We start from the raw sequence: 18,194 nt of genomic DNA, 5'->3' as shown, positions 1-18,194 counted from the left end.
GGGTCACCTAAAAACACACCAACTCATCCACAGTGGAGTTAAAGCGTACAGCTGTGATCAGTGTGGCAGAGCTTTTACTCAAAGTAGCAACTTACAGAGGCATCTAGTTACCCACTCTGGAATTAAGCCATACAGCTGTGACGAGTGTGGGAAGGGTTTTACTGTGAGGGATAAACTAAAACAGCATCAGGTCATCCACACTGGAGAGAGACCGTTCAGCTGTGACTTGTGTGGAAAGTCTTTTTCCAGGAAGGGTTACCTAAAAAAACACCAACTCATCCACAGTGGAGTTAAAGCGTACAGCTGTGATCAGTGTGGCAGAGCTTTTACTCAAAGTAGCCACTTACAGAGGCATCTAGTTACCCACTCTGGAATTAAGGCATACAGCTGTGATCAGTGTGGCAGAGCTTTTACTAACAGTAGCCACTTACAGAGGCATCTAGTTACCCACTCTGGAATTAAGGCATACAGCTGTGACATCTGTGGAAAAACTTTCAGCCAGAGAGAGAGCCGAAATACACACCTACGCATTCACAACAGACATGATGTGTACTGCTGTGAACAGTGTGGCAAAGAGTTTATAACTCACACAGACTTACAACGACACATGTTTACCCACACTGAGGAGAGACCTTATCAATGTGACCTGTGTGAGAAGACTTTTAAATCTCCACGTCACCTGAGACAACACCAACAGATCCACACCAGAAAGAGACTCTACAAGTGCAGCTACTGTGAGGTATGTATTTATATTGTTATCTTGTCATTTTAGCCTGACTGTTTGGAACAACTCTGCTCATTAAACTGTGTTAGCATGTTAGCAATTCTACTGCATGGAAAAGCAGCTCTGAGTGATTATTCAGATTTTCCTTTCAGTTATGATTTTAGTATTACTGTAGTATTATGGTGGTAGTATTGTAGTTATTGCAGCCCAGTAAACTGAGTGTGTTAACTGAAACAGTCAAATGTAGTTGGACGTCTGCAGAGATGCTCTTTATTTCAGGCGACGTTCAGGATACAAATGTTGAAGGACTGACTTACACTGTCTTTGTGTCTTTGTTTAGAAGCAGAGCGACACAGATGGATCCAGTTCTCAACCCTGTCATCACTGTGGTGGTGGGAAAGACTTTCATTGTGACCTCTGTGGAAAAACTTTCAGTTGGCAAGCTGCCCTTAAAACACATCAACGTAGACACACTGGAGACAAACTGAAATACTGCAAAGAATGTGGGAGAAGCTTCACCACACCAAGTGAGTTAAAACAACATGAACTGATTCACAGTGGGGTTAAAAAGCACCTCTGTGATCAGTGTGGGTCATCCTTCACCACTGCAAGGGACCTTAAATCACACAAACGAGTCCACACAGGAGAGAAACCACACAAGTGCAGACACTGTGAGAGAAGCTTCTCGCATTCAGGTCATCGTAACATTCATGAACGAACACACATAGAAGGAAACTACAGCTGTGACCAGTGTGACAAGAGCTTCAGGAATCTCAGTTCATACTCTGCACACAAACGATCCCACGTTACTAATAAACTGTTTCACTGTTACCAATGTGCCCAAACATTCACCTCATTGTCTGCTCTGTGCAAACATCAGCGCGATCACTCAGGGCTGAAATCACTCCCATCACTGGATCACAGTGAATCTGAAGACACAGAAAGATCCTCTGGTTTCTGTGTCAGACTCAAAAAGCTTGAGATCAGGCTCCACAGAGTTCAGATAGAATCATTTAAACTTGTGTTGAACTGAACTGGTTGCTGGGCTGAACTTCTACATAATACAGATCTACATGGGATCTTCTTTTCTGTTTTTTACTGAGTCAGTTTTGTCCTTTTTTCTCTGTCCTGGTTTTGCTCGTCTGTAAATGATTGAAACTCAGTCAAATAGTTCATTGTTCTCCAGCAAAACGTTTTGGAAACTCATGTTTAACCTTTAAAACTCTGACATGTTTTAGCACACAAGGCTTCATCGGGGAGTTCACTCATGATTGGACCATGAGAACAAAGGTTTTTAGTTCTTTCAAAGAGAGTCTTGGAGATGTTTGATGTTTCTGTTTTTTCTACATAAAGGAATAAACTATTTTTCTTGCTTCATGTAGTGTGGAAGTTTTTAATGTTTCTTCATCTGTGATGTTCTTGAATGTGTTCACGTGAAGATGATATAAATAAACTCTTGTCAGAGATTTACAGTTATCAAACAGGTGAATAAACAACACTGAGACACTTGGAGACGGTTAACGTGCTGCACGGGTGAGGGCTCAGAGAGGACTCACACCGAGCTGCAGTAGTCGTTTATTATTTATAGCAGGGTGAAACAAGCATAGCAGTTTCCTCTAATTTTGCATATATGTGTGTGTGTGTGTCTAAGTTCGTATAAATGTCATAGGGTGAACTTCCTCTTTCTATAAACAGAGCGAGTAGTACATTTTGTTCTTTTCCTATTAAGAGTAAAATATGAACATATACTTTAATGCAACATAAAACTCATAAAAGCGTTTCTTCTTTAACATCCCCTCCTGATGTTAATATTTTTCACTTAATCATACTTTATTATCAGCCAACAATCACTTGCTTATAACATTTTCAATTGTAGCATCATTCAGTATGTGTGTGTGTGTTTCTATACTAAATCTTCTTCATCCGATTCATCTTCTAGTGGCAGTCCAACATAGGTAATTACTGTGGCCTGTACCATTTTGTCAATCATGGATCTTATGCATGGTAGGATACATGTAGAAAACAAGCACAATAATAGAAGCAGAACTCCTATCAGTACGAGTCCTTTTATCACGAGGGTCTTCCAGCTGCCACTCAGCAGCCAGGTCAGCCAGTCCTCATTGTTCGTGACATAGTCTTGTTGCTGCGCATTACTCAGTTGTCGCAACTTGTCTAGGGCGGTGGTCATGGTCAAGGAGTGCACGTTGTCCGGGATATAGGTGCAACAAGTGGTGTTGAATAAGACACAGAGGCCCCCTCTCTCAGCGAGAATCATGTCCAGGGCGACCCTGTGTTGCATGACCACTATTCTGATCGCGTTGATTTCCTCATTCTGAGCCTTATTTATCTTTGTTGAGCTGTTCAGGAAAAGTCCAAATCGGTAGTCAAGAGTCTCAATTCTTAACGTGTTTCTTCCAGTTCCGACCCATGGGAACAGTGAGTGCAGGACCTTCTGTCTGGTGGTCCACAACTTGAACTCCGCTGGTACATCACTGCCCCAGATTGGGTCATGGGGTTGCACGTCATCAGTGTTCCTCTTGCGTCGTGGTTGGTTCTGATGGAATACTCTGAATGTGTGGTCTGACACTAAAATTAGGGCGCAGAGTCCGGTACAAGAAAAGCTCACAACTAAGACAAAACTGCTCCTGCAAGGAAAGCTCACTGTTATGCATGCAAGTCATCAAGATGACATCATCAAGATGGCGCTGGAGTGACGGCAGCCTTTCCAAGTAGCTCTGCAACACTGCACCTTTCTGTTAACTTTAACTTTTTAGACTAGGCTTTTCAAACTTTTTTTTCACCTTCCTCTACTTATACCTCTTAGATATAGCGATACAAGATGGATAATGCACTTTTTAAAACTTCTGGAACCAGTTCCTTCATCTATTCGAGAGCGGAGCTGCTGGCACTAAAAACAAAGGGACAGACCGGCATGCGACACAACATCCCGGCCGAGCTAAAGAGGAGCTACAGAGGCTGCAAAGCTGGAGCGAGGAGAGCGGATCACCGGAGGCGATTCAAACCATCAATCCCGACAGTGATCATGGGCAACGTGAACTCGTTACAGAATAAGATTGACGAACTGTGCGCTCTGAACAACCACAGACTATACCGTGAGTGCAGCTTGTTTATCTTCACGGAGACGTGGCTAACCGAGCTAACGCCGCAGGCTAACGTAGACCTATGCGGTTTCACACCCGTGAGAGCCGATAGGGACACGCAGGCCAGCGGAAAAAGCAGAGGTGGGGGACTCATTGTCTACGTTAACAACAGATACTGTAACCCTGGACACGTCTCCGTTAAAGTTTCGGTATGCCGTCCGGACCTGGAGCTGCTAGCTGTTAGCTTGCGGCCATATTATCTACCTCGGGAGTTCAGTCATGTGATCTGTGTGTGTGTTTACATCCCTCCGAGGGCCGACGCAACAGCTGCCTGTGAGAAAATACACACAGTCACAGCAAGACTTCAGACACAAAACCCCGAGGCTTTCATTATTATATCTGGAGACTTTAACCATGCCACACTGGACTCTACTCTGGCTGCTTTTCACCAGTTTGTGAATTGTCCCACAAGGAGCAACAGGACAATTGACCTACTGTATGCTAATGTGAGAGATGCATACAGAGCCACCCCCCTCCCCCCACTAGGGAAGTCAGACCACAACCTGGTTTACCTACAGCCACAATACACACCCCTCGTCCAAAGGCAGCCTGTCACAACGCGCTCCATCCGGAGATGGACCCCAGAAAAGGAGGATGCTCTGAGAGACTGCTATGACACCACAGACTGGGATGTGCTCCTGAGCCCACATGGTGAGGACATAGAGGGGGCGACACACTGTCTTACAGACTACCTCAACTTTTGTGTGGACACGGTCGCCCCTGCTAAGACGGTACGGTGTTATCCTAATAACAAACCGTGGGTAACACAGGAAGTCAAAGCTGTCCTCAACATGAAGAAGAAGGCTTTCAGGAGCAAAGTGAAGGAGGAGATGAAGGCAGCACAGCGGGAGGTGAAACGCTGCCTGAGGGAAGCAAAGGACACCTACAGGAGGAAGGTGGAGCAGAAGTTGGAGAGGAACAATATGAGGGAGGTCTGGAATGGTGTGAAAACCATCACAGGCCACAACACCAAGAAAAGCACAGTGGGGGGGACTGTGGAGAAGGCAAACGAACTCAACAACTTCTTCAACAGGTTTGACCAGCCCACAACCCCCCCACCCTCACCTTCACTACAGAGTCCAATCCCCACTCTCCTACCTCCCTCGCTTCCCCCCCTTCCTGACACCATGACACCCCCCTCCTCCAATCCCTCTCTCAGCAGCAAGACATCTCCCCCCCTCCCCTCTTCCCAAACATCTCCCAGTGTCACAGTGGATCAGGTCAGGAGACAACTGAGGAAGCTTCGCCCCAGAAAGGCAGCAGGCCCAGACAAGGTGTGTCCTAGGATGCTAAAGGCGTGTGCTGCTGAACTTGGGGAGCCGCTACAACGAGTCTTCAACCTCAGTCTGCGACTGGGGAGAGTGCCCGCCCTATGGAAGACATCCTGCATCGTCCCGGTCCCCAAAAAGAACCGGCCCAATGAGCTGAATGACTTCCGACCGGTGGCACTGACGTCACATCTTATGAAGACTCTAGAGCGGCTCTTCCTCAACCTCCTCCGACCACAGGTACAACATGCCCAGGACCCACTACAGTTTGCATACAAGGCGGGTGTCGGAGTGGAGGATGCCATCCTGTACCTCCTACACAGAGCCCACTCACACCTGGATGGGGGAAAAGGCACGGTCAGGATCCTGTTTCTTGACTTTTCCAGTGCCTTTAATACCATCCGGCCCTGTATGCTTCAGGAAAAACTGAACAGGATGGAGGTGGACCCCTGCCTGGTGGCTTGGATCTCCGACTACCTCACCGACAGACCACAGTACGTCAGGCTGAAGGACATCACGTCTGACACAGTGGTCAGCAGCACAGGAGCACCACAGGGAACTGTGCTGTCCCCTCTTCTCTTCACCCTGTACACCTCTGACTTCTGCTACAACTCTGAATTATGCCACATTCAGAAGTTTGCAGACGACACAGCCATCATGGGGTGTATCTGGGATGATCAGGAAGAGGAGTACAGAAGTCTGGTGAGGAACTTTGTCGCATGGAGTCACACAAACCACCTGCAACTCAACACCTCAAAGACTAAGGAACTGGTTGTGGACTTCGGGAGGTCTAGAGCAGGTCCACTGCCGGTTCAGATAGAGGGGGAGGAGGTGGAGGTGGTCAACAAGTACAAGTACCTCGGGCTGTGGGTGGACAATAAACTGGACTGGTCATGCAACACAGAGCACCTGTATAAAAAAGCCCAAAGCCGACTGTACTTCCTCAGGAGGCTGAGGTCTTTTAACATCTGCAGGAAGCTCCTGAGGATGTTTTACCAGTCGGTGGTTGCTGGAGTACTTTTCTATGCTGTGGTGTGCTGGGGGAGCAGCACAGCAAAGAAGGACTCATCCAGGCTGGAGAAACTGATCAGGAGGGCTAGCTCTGTGGTCGGCATGAAGCTGGACACTCTGGTGACAGTGGCAGAGAAAAGGACATTAAAGAAACTGATGGACATTATGAACAATGCCAGACATCCTCTGCACACGGCCATAAACAATCAGAAGAGTTTGTTCAGTGACAGGTTGCTTCTCCCAAAGACAAGAACTAACAGACTTAAAAACTCCTTTGTCCCACACGCCATCAGACTGTTTAACTCCTCTCTGGAGGGGAGAGGGAGGGGAGACAGGAGGACAAAGGAGGGAACAACTAAGCTGTAGTGCCTCTTCACCTCACTGTACAATACCTTGTGCAATACTTTTGTAAATAGTCAACGGTGCAATAGACTCAATACTTGAAATGTGCAATTCACTTGTATTTTTATTTTTATTCCTATTTATTCTATTTATCCCCTTCGTATATTTTATTTATATTGTCTCTGTATTTATATATATGTGTGTGTGTGTGTGTGTGTGTGTATAACTCTGTAACTTCTGTCGGTGCTGTGCTTTTTTGGAAATCGAATTTCCCAGAGGAACCCACCCGAGGGATTAATAAAGTTCTATCTTATCTTATCTTATCTTATCTTATCTTATCTTATCTTATCTTATCTTATCTTATCTTATCTTATCTTATCTTATCTTATCTTAAGTTGATCAGCTCTAGGTGAGAAGACATTTAAATCTCACACTTGTTCTGCTGCATTTTTGAAGCTGGAGGAACAGATCGCAGGGTTCATTTTTATATACTCTGCAACTGCCATGAGGACAGGGCCATTTTTTTGTTGTTGTTTGTTTTTCCTTTTGCTCTGTGCAGCACTTTGGCAGCATTTTTAAATTTCTCTTTGTATTTTTTCTTTCTTTTACTAGTGAAGAGATGTAGAGTGAACAGTTATACAGTCTAAATATCCCATATGGGTCGTGTGAAATGGTGTTTTCAGTTTCATTCAGTTGAAGTAAAGAACGTTGAATATTTCTAAGTGTGCTGTTTTGAACCAACATGTCACAGTATGATCAGTGCTGTAATTTTTGACAGTCACTGTATCAATGTTATTTTTGCATCTCTTGAATAAAGGTTTTGACCTGCAAGTGCTAATTTCTTTAGTTATTGGGGTAAAATGGGTAATGTTAATAGGAAGGTGTTTGCCAATTCAGTAACCTAATTTAATGTTAATGGAAACTAACATTATCTCAAATTGTTTAGTTATAATTGTTGTTTAACTGAATCTTGATTTTTGATCTTGATTTGTTCTTTCCCAACATTTTTCAAAAGAAACAGTCTAATTTCTTTGCTGTGATTGATTCCAGAGAACACGGAAGAACTGACATTATTTAACTGTTGATTTATGTAGATTCAGTGGAGGAGTAATGTCAGTTTAATTCTTTACCTACTGTCAATGCAGTGAAATTAGACATTTTGTTTTGAAAGGTTACTGGTGGATGCCAGCAACCATCTTGGAAGAGAACAATATAATCTGTTATTAGGCCTCCATTTGAAAATTGTGTATTTGATACTAGAATATAATAGGTATATAATAAGCTGAGGCCTTGACTAGTAGAACGTCATGTTGGTGTTTAACAACACATGAGCCAACATCAGACTCCGAGCGCTACGATGCTAAAGATCAGAAGATCCAGTGTGACATCATCGTTACCTGGCAACAGCAGCCCTCATCTGACTTTATTGGAGGATATTTACACCAGCAACACGGTTTAGTTTGATATGACGGATTAACAACATGCGCTGTGATATCCAGTTCATCTGTAATAGATACTGGATCTAATCAGTCAGCAGATATCTGATCAGCTTATTTATAATTATACTAGAAACAAACACAACTGTGTTGGTGATTCATGCAAACTTGCATATCAGCCTTTGAAGGTTTTGTAGTATTGAGAACAAAGAGGTTGTGTTAGGGCTGAAAAGCCCGACTTGTTCTCCTCTGCAGGTCATCAAATGCACCACAGAAGTTTGTATTTGCACAGCCTGTATATGTTTGATGGCTTTATTATTCTCTGTTCAAAGACAATAAATGTGGAAAATGTCTCATGTAGTATCAGCTTCATTTAAAATGACTGCAAACATTTAGAGAACATGTGCTGCTGTTTGTCCTACATTTCAACACTGAATGAACCCTGAAAACATGATGGCAGCTGGCAGGTTGGAGTTCACATGAAATATCGGCTGTATGAAGACTGGAAATATAGATGATACAAACATGCAGCCAAACATTTGTGGACATGAATAAACTATCTGATCCAAAAAGCAGGAAGTGACACAGCTAGAAAGTGTGTAACAGCTGAAGTCAAATGTGATGCAGAGTTGAATCTGCACTTGGATCCATCTGTGAAAGGTCCACATGTAGGGATCACATGAGTCCTGATGTTTGTCAGTCAGCTTGATAACTCCATCTACTGTGGCTACATATACTGGGCTGGTAGCTCCACAGTGTTGGAAAGAAACTATTAAATGTGCAAAGTTTAAAATCAGAGGCTCTTCTAACACAGGAGCCATGTTGAGTTTAGATCACAGCCGACCACCGGCAGTCTGAAATGGAATGAAGCCCATTGACAGCCAGCAGGTCTAAACAGGAACGCACCCATTTGTATGTGTGGCAATGATGTGGCTGCGGCTGACACAGGATTGGTTCAAACTAAACATCAGACACATTTCACAGAGTTCACAAATAAACTCACGTTTTTATTTTTGAAGATGATCATAAAGTAGAATTTATGGTCCAGTAGAAACAGCAGGAGGTTTGAGCCCTTCTGATGGCAAGGCAAGGCAAGTTTATTTGTATAGCACAATTCAACAACAAGGTGATTCAAAGTGCTTTACAGAGACATTAGAAACAAAAACAAATAAAAAGCATGATTTAAAATTGATTAAAACAAGCAAACAAACAAACTAACTAATTAACAAACAAACAAACAAAACAGTATATAAAATCAAAACAGATCAGAACAGTAGATAAAATCAGTAGTTAAATGTAAGTTTTGAAATTTAAGCTTAAAAGTGTGGATTTGGTGCTTTATTCAAATGCAGCTGAGAACAGGTGAGTCTTCAACCTGGATTTAAATAAACTGAGTGTTTCAGCTGATCTGAGGCTTTCTGGGAGTTTGTTCCAGATATAAGGAGCATAAAAGCTGAATGCAGCTTCTCCGTGTCTGGTTCTGACTCTGGGAACTGATAAAAGACCGGATCCAGATGACCTGAGGGATCTGGAAGGTTCATACTGGGTCAGGAGGTCACTGATGTATTTTGGTCCTAAACCATTCAGAGCTTTATAGACCAGCATCAGAACTTTAAAGTCTATCCTCTGACGGACAGGCAGCCAGTGTAAAGACCTCAGAGCTGGACTGATGTGGTCCACTTTTTTGGTCTTAGTGAGGACTCGAGCAGCAGAGTTCTGAATGAGCTGTAGTTGTCTGACTGATGTTTTAGGTAGACCTGTAAAGATGCTGTTACAGTAATCAAGCCTACTAAAGATGAATGCATGGACTAGTTTTTCCAGGTCCTGTTGAGACATCAGATCTTTTATCCTTGAAATATTCTTGAGGCGATAGTAAGCTGATTTTGTTATTGTCTTAATGTGTTTTTCTAAGTTTAGGTCTGCATCCATCACTACACCCACATGTCTCGCCTGGTTTGTGGTTTTTAGATGTATAGATTGAAGTTCTCTGGTGACCTGTAATCGTTTTTCTTTGGCGCCAAAGACTATTACCTCAGTTTTGTTTTGTTTAGCTGGAGAAAATTGTACGGGGCCTTGGTCTCCTGGTGACATTGTGATATATATTTGTGTGTCATCTGCATAGCTATGACAGTTTATTTTGTTGTTCTTTATAATCTGTGCCAGTGGGAGCATGTAAATGTTAAACAGAAAGGGTCCCCAGATGGAACCTTGGGGAACTCCACATGTGATACTTGTCTGCTCAGATGTGAAGTTACCTATTGATACAAAGTATTTCCTGTTTTCTAAGTATGTTTTGAACCAGTTTAGTACAGTTCCTGAAAGACCTGTCCAGTTCTCCAGTCGTTTGAGTAATATGTTGTGGTCAACTGTATCAAATGCTGCACTGAGATCCAGTAAAACTAAAACTGACATTTTTCCACTGTCTGTATTCAGACATATGTCATTAAACAGCAGAAACAGGATTTGGAGGAAGATGTTAATAGATTAGAAAGAATTGTACACTGTGAATCAATGCAAGTCTTTCTATATAGACAGATCTGTAATAATCCCTCAGGTAGGTTCCTCTGGGACAGTCACAGATAGAGACACCAATTCTGACATCCTTTGAAAGCCTGACTTTGAATTTTCATCACTCGTCATGCACACAGATGTTAATTCTACATATTCCTGGTACTGAACTCTAAATCAATATGAAGAAAATGCTCCTGCTAATCTGCATCTATGTTGATATCAAATCCTTTTCCAGCACATGGATAAATCTCTATAAATCTTTCAGTCTGATCAGAATGGGCACAGTGTTGTTATTGCAGCTCCCTGATGTTTGAAAAGCTAAATGTCCATCTTAAAGTGCTCGTGTGTAGGATTGTGTTTCCTTCCTTTGTGCAGTTCTTACAGTAAACATGTTTGAATGTTTCCTGTTCATGTCATGACAAGTCATGTCAAGCATGATGAAGAGATTGATTAGTCAGTCACAGTGTAAAGAGTCCTCCTGCCTGCATCGCTCGCCAGTATAAACAGACCTTTGCTCCTGGAAAACAAATATATCAAAGTCATGTTGTCCAAGAAATGCATTTTATCTCACCAGTGAATCAAAGAAAGTCTGTATACTTTCTGAGAGTGAGAGGTGAATGTCAGACAGTTCTTAGAAAATGTAGTTTCTCTTTAAGCTTTTAACGTCTCTTTTACCCCCATTTGTCTAAAACTACTTGACAGCCCTTCATGTCAGAGGTTTATTACCTGTGCAGGATGGAGCACATGGTCTCAGTCAGGCTGGACACGATCACTCCTACAGGAAGTAAATGTGATTTTATTTCACCTGTGAAATGATGAAAAACAGCAGAATAGCTCACGCTAACAAACGGGTGTTGAAATGTTTCATTTTCTGCTGTTTCACAGGTCAAAAAGGGCGTCGAAGCAAACTGAAGCTGAGCTGCTGCTGCTGTTGTAGTGCAGCATCTGCTGTGTGCTTCATCAGAGAACCTTCTGTACACAGCAGACAGAGGCTGCTGCCACTGAAGTCCATCTGCTAGAGAGCTTTAAACACTGGTTATTGAAGTGGCTTTGATGATACTGATACACAGTCTTTGCTGCTGTCACAGGACAGGGATCCACCAGGGAGTAGTTGTCAGGATAAAGAGCCTTCGCTTCTCTAAATATAAACTGGATACTTGTAGGAAACTTTGGGAAGCAGCATTTTTCCTCATATCGTCTAAACTGAAGTTAGCTCAGGTGCTTCTTCCATACTTGCTCTGCAGAAAGCCAAAGAGTTTGGAGCTCTGCAAACATTTGCAGCACAGCTGGATGTTTGTAACTTTGGTCACCTCTGTATCATCCCTCAGATTCTTTCTGCACAGCTTTGAAACCACGACAGCACGAGTGATGCTGAGGAGACGTCCAGTTTAAACAGACCTTTATTCCTGGAACACAAACACATGAAGTGATGCTGCTAAAGAAGAACATTTAATCGCACTAATGAATCAAGCATCTGTTTGTCAGTCTGTCAACAGTTCCTCTGATCGACTTCAGACTTGGTGGGTATTTTGTTTTTGCAGCGGTCAAAGTCGATCAGCGTGTTGCTTTGTCTGCTGTAAATCTGCCTGTACAAAGGGAAACATGCATGTTTTAGATGCAAACTCACAACATGGCTGCATTTTTGTGATTATGTGTATTTTATATTGATTTATTCTATTATGTTTTGTATATGAATCTTTACAAGTGTGTCGATACAAAGGCTTGATTAAAACAAAGGTCTCAGCTGTGCTGTTAGGGATGCTCTCATATTTGTTTCAAATGTAATAAATCAAAGGATTTCAGGCTTTTCATCCTTTTTATTTGTTTGGTTCTAACAGCAGCTGGATAAAAACATGCAGGTGATGAATATAATTGTGTGATATTATGAGCATTGTGAATAAAGAAAGAGCAGAGATAGTAAAAAGGAAACAGGTGATGGACGTGAGATTTTCAGAACAAAAGCTCCTCAGTGAGACGATCACCTGGACACAAGGTCAGGCAGCTGGGACTCATCTAGAGAGCAAAATGGAAAAGTGATCTGTGCAGAACATCACTGTTGATTGCCGTCATTTACATCAGACTTCTTCTCTGAGATAAGAGCACCATTTGTGGGAAAGATGACAGTATTTCCAGGCTGGATGCTGTTTGCAGGGAGAACTGAATGAAAGTCTCCTGCACCTCAGCGCTGAGGTCCACACCTGTGAACACAGATGAGGTCAATCTGCTGCAGCACGTAGAGCTTTACTGATCAGCAGGTTCAAAGGATTCAGCAGAGCGTAGAGTCAGAGCTAAATGCCACATCACCATAGAGTTTGTTAACAACAGCTTTCTTTGCCCTTTGTCTCGATGGACTGAATCAGGGATACTCGTCATACTTCACCTCAACCACGTCACTGAGAGACCCCAGCCTGACACAGCAGCAGAGATGATGAAAGCAGAAACAGCAAACAGATGCTTCAGTTGTGTTTCTCTCTGTGTGTGCGCTCACGCCCACTTGTGTGTGTGAACTTTCCACGTACCTCAGCTTGTTTCTCCAACATGAGCCATCAGGGCTGAAAAACATCACTAACACATGAATTCTTTCTCTTTTTGTTATCACCTGTGATCATGTGTCTCATGTTTCTGTCATTCACCAGTTCTTGTATAGTTACGTGTAACTAGACTTCTGTGGGACGTAAATGATTGTTTTGTATGCAGATCTGTACAAAGGATGTAAACACTTGATTACAAAGGAGATCTCAGCTGTGTTGTTGTGGATGGACTTCAACGTATTTGTTAAAAAAGAGAATAAAGCAAAGTGTTTTAGCTGTTTGGCAGTTTTTGTTTGATTCGATTCAGTTTTATTTCTATGGAGTCAAATAATAACAAAGGCTCTAGAACAGCCCTGAGTTTGTCCAGGTGACACTCCTCTGAAGAACAAAGACAAAGAGGAAGAAGGGGATTCGTTTTCAAGTCTTGTTTCTTTCAAAATAAAAGCTGAAATGTTTTGGAAGCATGATAATATTTCAGCCAGGATGCCGTCTCCAAGGAGACCTGCACCTCAGCGCTGAGCTCCACATCACGCCCTGTGAAAGCACAGATATAAATCTGCTGCAGTGAGAAGAACTTTACCCAACACAAGTGTAGAAGTAGACATTTGACTTTACCTACAACCTGTTAACAACAAAGCTTTCATTGCCTCTGTTGTTGATGTCATGTAGGACTAATCATACTTCACATCAGCCATGCACATGTCAGAGGATCTCCAGGCTTTCAGTAATAAAGCCAAGCAGATGATGTGAACATAGCAATAGTAAAACATGCATCATAATCAGCTGTATGTGTCGACTATGTGGCACCTCAGTCTTGTTGGCATGAAGAAAAGTTGTGTAACATGTAGCATAAGGGCTGCAAAGACATCATGTAGACAGCAGTCGTCTGTTAGTCGTAACGTATCTCCTGTTAAAGAGTTAAATGTGCGTTCTCCATCTCTGTCCTCTCACAGCTCGCCGTACACCAACTCCAGCTGTGGTAACCATGGCTGTGCCCATCAACACGCTGAAGCTGAGACGCCACCCGTCACTATGGCGACTCCAATAGGGTTACCTGTCAGCTGTGGACGCATGAAAGGAAAACAGCAGAAACACAGACATGTTTACTGGAACATTTCCTATTGACAGCTTTATGGAAAAGTGGGTTTAAGCACTTTTCTATGTTTTATTTTGTTTATTTATGGATTTATTGTGAAAGGAATTTCAAAGGTTTAATTTGACCTTTCCCCTGTTTTTCATACAGACTGGAGACGAATGGATGGTGCTTTCTTTGTTTGTCTAAAGATAATGAATAAAACTCTACACACATCTTAAACCACCCTCCTTTCTATATATTTTGTTATATAAATGGAAAGTATATAAGACACAAACTGAGCTTATATGATACTAAGGACCCTGGAGGTCAGTCCACCTTTATAATTCAGCACAGCCTGGAGTCTCTTAGTCAAGCTTGTTTGTGTTTTCTGTGAGGAAGTTTTCAGCAGCAGCTCTTTTCTTGGATGTTGGTTCCCTTTGTTTCCATCCTCTGTTAAGATGTTTCAGTAATGTTGAGGTCTGGGGAGGCCAATCCATGGCTGACGTCCTGTGATGCTGCATTAGCAGTTTGTTCATAGTGAAAAATGAAGCCACTGCCAATCAGACATTTGCACAGTGGATCAACTTCTGATGGTACTGTCCTGAATTCCACACCTATAATATGTTTGCACGTACTGATGAATATGTGCAGCTGATTTTCAGTCCAGTTCCTGTGTGACAGACGCCAGTCTTTCTGCCTGTGTCCTTCCTTAACAATAGAGCCATCCTTCCACTGAGACTGTTTCTGATGAGGCTTCACTGAGCAGTAGATGGATCCCTCAGCTCATCTAATCGTCCTATTTCTAACACATGACTGTCAGAAACTGTTAATCTGCTGCAGCTCTTTAACTCCTCCACTTCTTTTTTTGTAATCTCTTAGTTTCCTCATCTTTTAAGGTGGCACTGCACACCAGATCCAAAGTCAACATGCTGTTATATAATGGAGTTGAACCTGTAATGGAGTTTAAACCAATCAGCAATTAAGTGAATGATGATGAGCAAAGATGGTGGAGGTGGTGGATGAAGACCCGGACAGCTGTGGTTGGCTCCTCGTATAGAGCAGAGTGAGGTTGTGTTTGCACATTATTATAAAACCATGTTCACCATATATTTTAGCTGCAGACAATAACATGATTTCTTTGCTGTGGTGATTTTATTCCACTTTGGTAAAATGGAAAACCATCATTTCTTGCTGTAATTCACACATTATTCCAAGAGCCTCAACACGAGCCTTGTAGTCCGACCATATATGGACAAATCAATAGTTGTGTTTGTAACAGCTCATGAACATGAATCGTTCCACATTACTTTAAAATCATTGTAAACTAAACTGGAATAAATGAGTGTTTATATATAGTTTTGTCTCAGCTGTTCATACACAGTGTTTCAGTTCTTATCAGAGTCCCACCGTCTCACTGTGGTGAACCTTTAGCTCTGTTGTAAGCGTGTTGTTAGACCAGGTTTCCCTCATTTAAAAATAATCTCTCATTAGAAATGGACATGATGTCTAAGACATAGAAATGCTTATTATGGGTTCACTTGATGTCACTGAAAAGATGCACATGGGTAACGTGCAGGCCATCCAGCTCTGAGGTTTATCTCCTCACCTCGAGTCTGCGACACTCTCTCCGTGTCCTCTCAGATAAGGGCGCGCACATTTCTGCACGATCTTCTAAATTACAAAGAGCGATTCACAAAACAGAAGCTCACAAAACACTCATCACAAACCAAAAATGGCTCCACTGAGCGTCAAACTGTCACCAGAATTACTGATAATCTAAAGACTCACAGAACTCATTTTGTCTCATTGTGTCTTAGTTTGAGACATAAGTGCATGATCATAATACTGTGTAGTTAGATGAGACAGAGCTGATGCTTGCTCTTAATTATCCTCTTCATGTTTCCCGAGCCTCAGCAGTGGAAGCTACCATGGATAGAAAGACTATGACTCATCTTAAATCTCAAATCTTTGTCTCCAAAGAGCTGCTGATGTGTCCGATATGATCCACAAGCTTAAACTAGGATTATAAGTGTGTGCAGTGATGTGTGTGAAACCTCTGAGGACTCACACGTGTGTGCTTCAGCCCACACACACATATGAAGCACTGCGACCTCACACAGAAGTGTTTTACACATCCAACCTGAATCCTGATCATTTCTACAGTTTATTAAGTTCAGCTTCACCTGAACATCAGTGATGAAGCTGCTCTGACTCCATCACAGCTCACAGCTGTTGGAATGAGTCAAACAATGAAGAAGGTTCAGAAACAGCTGATGATTTTACAGAAACATGATGCAAACATGAAAATGGACACATGATTTTTATTAACAGACATATGTTAATATGTCTCATGAAGCACTGAAGCTTTTCATCCAATTGGTTCACCCCAACGCGAAGCTTCTTGAAGCTTCATTTGCTCTAGTAGGACACCTACTGGACGTAAAAATATTAGTTGGCATGAATTTGAAGAGTGTGGTCTTTTGCACACAGCCTGTAAATGTCAACAACAAAAGGAGTGTGTAAAACATCTATATTGTAGTGATGCAGTGTACTGTGTATATTTATGCTGGCAGTATGGAAAATGATTATTTGGAAATGCCTAAAATGGAAATGATCATATACTGTGAGGTGAGGTGTGGACAGCGGTTGTGCTTTTGTAACATTGAGGCAAGGACAGTGATTAGTGTTTAGGGGACACATCATTGGTTTTTGTTAAAAAGAAACAGTTTCTCCACTGTGGCAGGTCGTAGGCGATTTTTTTCCCCTAAACTGTCTCCAAACTCTCACTAACCGCAGCTCTCCATCAAACACCCACATTTTGAATGCAGTCTGAGGGGTTTATATCGCTGTCATAGCTCGCGGCAAAGTTCGAACCACTTCATGAACCAGTCACGTGGTACAGCCGGGCAGCGAGGCTTCGGACGTCATCATTTTCAGCTCCTCCCATAAATGAAGCAAGCCTCGATACGCGCTTCGCGGAAACGCCCCCTCCATTACTCGACACACGCTTCGAAGCCTCGATACAGAACGTCACATCACTAATACTATGTGTAAAGAAACAGGCAGTAGATTTATTCAACTTAAGATAATCCATAGGTGGCATCGAACACCTCAACAATTGTATAAAAGGAACCTGGCCTCTACGGACGAATGTTGGAGATGTGATGGTCAAAATGCTTCGATCTTACATATCTTATGGAGCTGTTTGGCACTTCAGGATTGGTGGGAAAATATAATGGAGGTAATTTTCAGTGTTTTAAAAAGGAGATTTGGTATCTCACCAAAACTGTCCATACTTGTATAACCACAGAACTTTCTGATGGAGATTTTTCCAGTTATACAAAAAGATGGATTATTCTGGCTCTTACTACGGCCAAAGGGGTCCTGCTAAGACATTGGTGGAAAAAGAGCCCCCCTCCCTATGAAGAGTGACTAAAGACAATGGCTCAGTTGGCGTCTTATGAAAAAGTGACGTATGGTTTATTAGACAAATTGCATCAATATGATTGTATTTGGCCCTTTACAAGCTGGCTTTCTGTAACTTGAAGAACAGGAGTGATGACAGAGTGGTGGTGTGGGGATTGGTGTGCGAAGAAAGAATAGGATAACTTTTTTGAATTATTTATTTATGTATTTATCCTTTAGTTCTGTTACTGAAGCTTAAAATGAAATAAATATTGTTGATGATAAAAAAAAGTTGGATTACACTCAGAGGAACAATCAGGACAAGAAGCAGACGAGGAGGAAGACTTAAAAGATGAAACCTTATCTAAAAAAAGAATTTGAAAACGCTCATAAAGAACGTGTGAATATGGTAAAGGCATATCAGAACAAAGATTAACAACAGAATTAAACATTTGAAATAACATACGGGGGTTGTGACCATTAGCCAGAATGACTTTGGAAAAAAAGATGCCTTAGCCATTCTAGCAGCACTTTGAAAATTTGAGTGGCCAGTCCGTGACATAACTTTAACATGGGTTGGTTCATTTACCCACTGAAGGAGGTTAAAACAGTTAAAGCAAGAAAGTCTTATATATAAATATAATGAGCTTTGAGACTAAACGTGTTAACTTGTGCTGTATGAATAAAGCTGAAGACATCTAAAGAAGGTGTTCCTGAAATGTGGCTTTAT

At 42.2% G+C, this 18,194-nt stretch overlaps 1 protein-coding gene and 1 long non-coding RNA gene across 2 annotated transcripts in view; one reads left to right on the top strand and one right to left on the bottom strand.

The window, feature by feature from the left end:
* Positions 1-18,194, bottom strand: part of LOC113017360 (uncharacterized) — a 148,630-nt gene that overhangs the window by 51,786 nt on the left and 78,650 nt on the right. The window lies entirely within an intron of this gene.
* Positions 13,694-14,299, top strand: LOC113017365 (uncharacterized). Its single transcript, XR_003271468.1, has 2 exons — positions 13,694-14,124; positions 14,228-14,299. It is a non-coding gene; the product is annotated as an uncharacterized LOC113017365 (long non-coding RNA).

Source organism: Astatotilapia calliptera, unplaced genomic scaffold, assembly GCF_900246225.1.
Source record: "Astatotilapia calliptera unplaced genomic scaffold, fAstCal1.2 U_scaffold_11, whole genome shotgun sequence".
Lineage (NCBI taxonomy): Eukaryota > Metazoa > Chordata > Actinopteri > Cichliformes > Cichlidae > Astatotilapia > Astatotilapia calliptera.
Note: the sequence above shows the minus strand (reverse complement) of the source record. Positions and strands in the feature narration are given on the sequence as shown.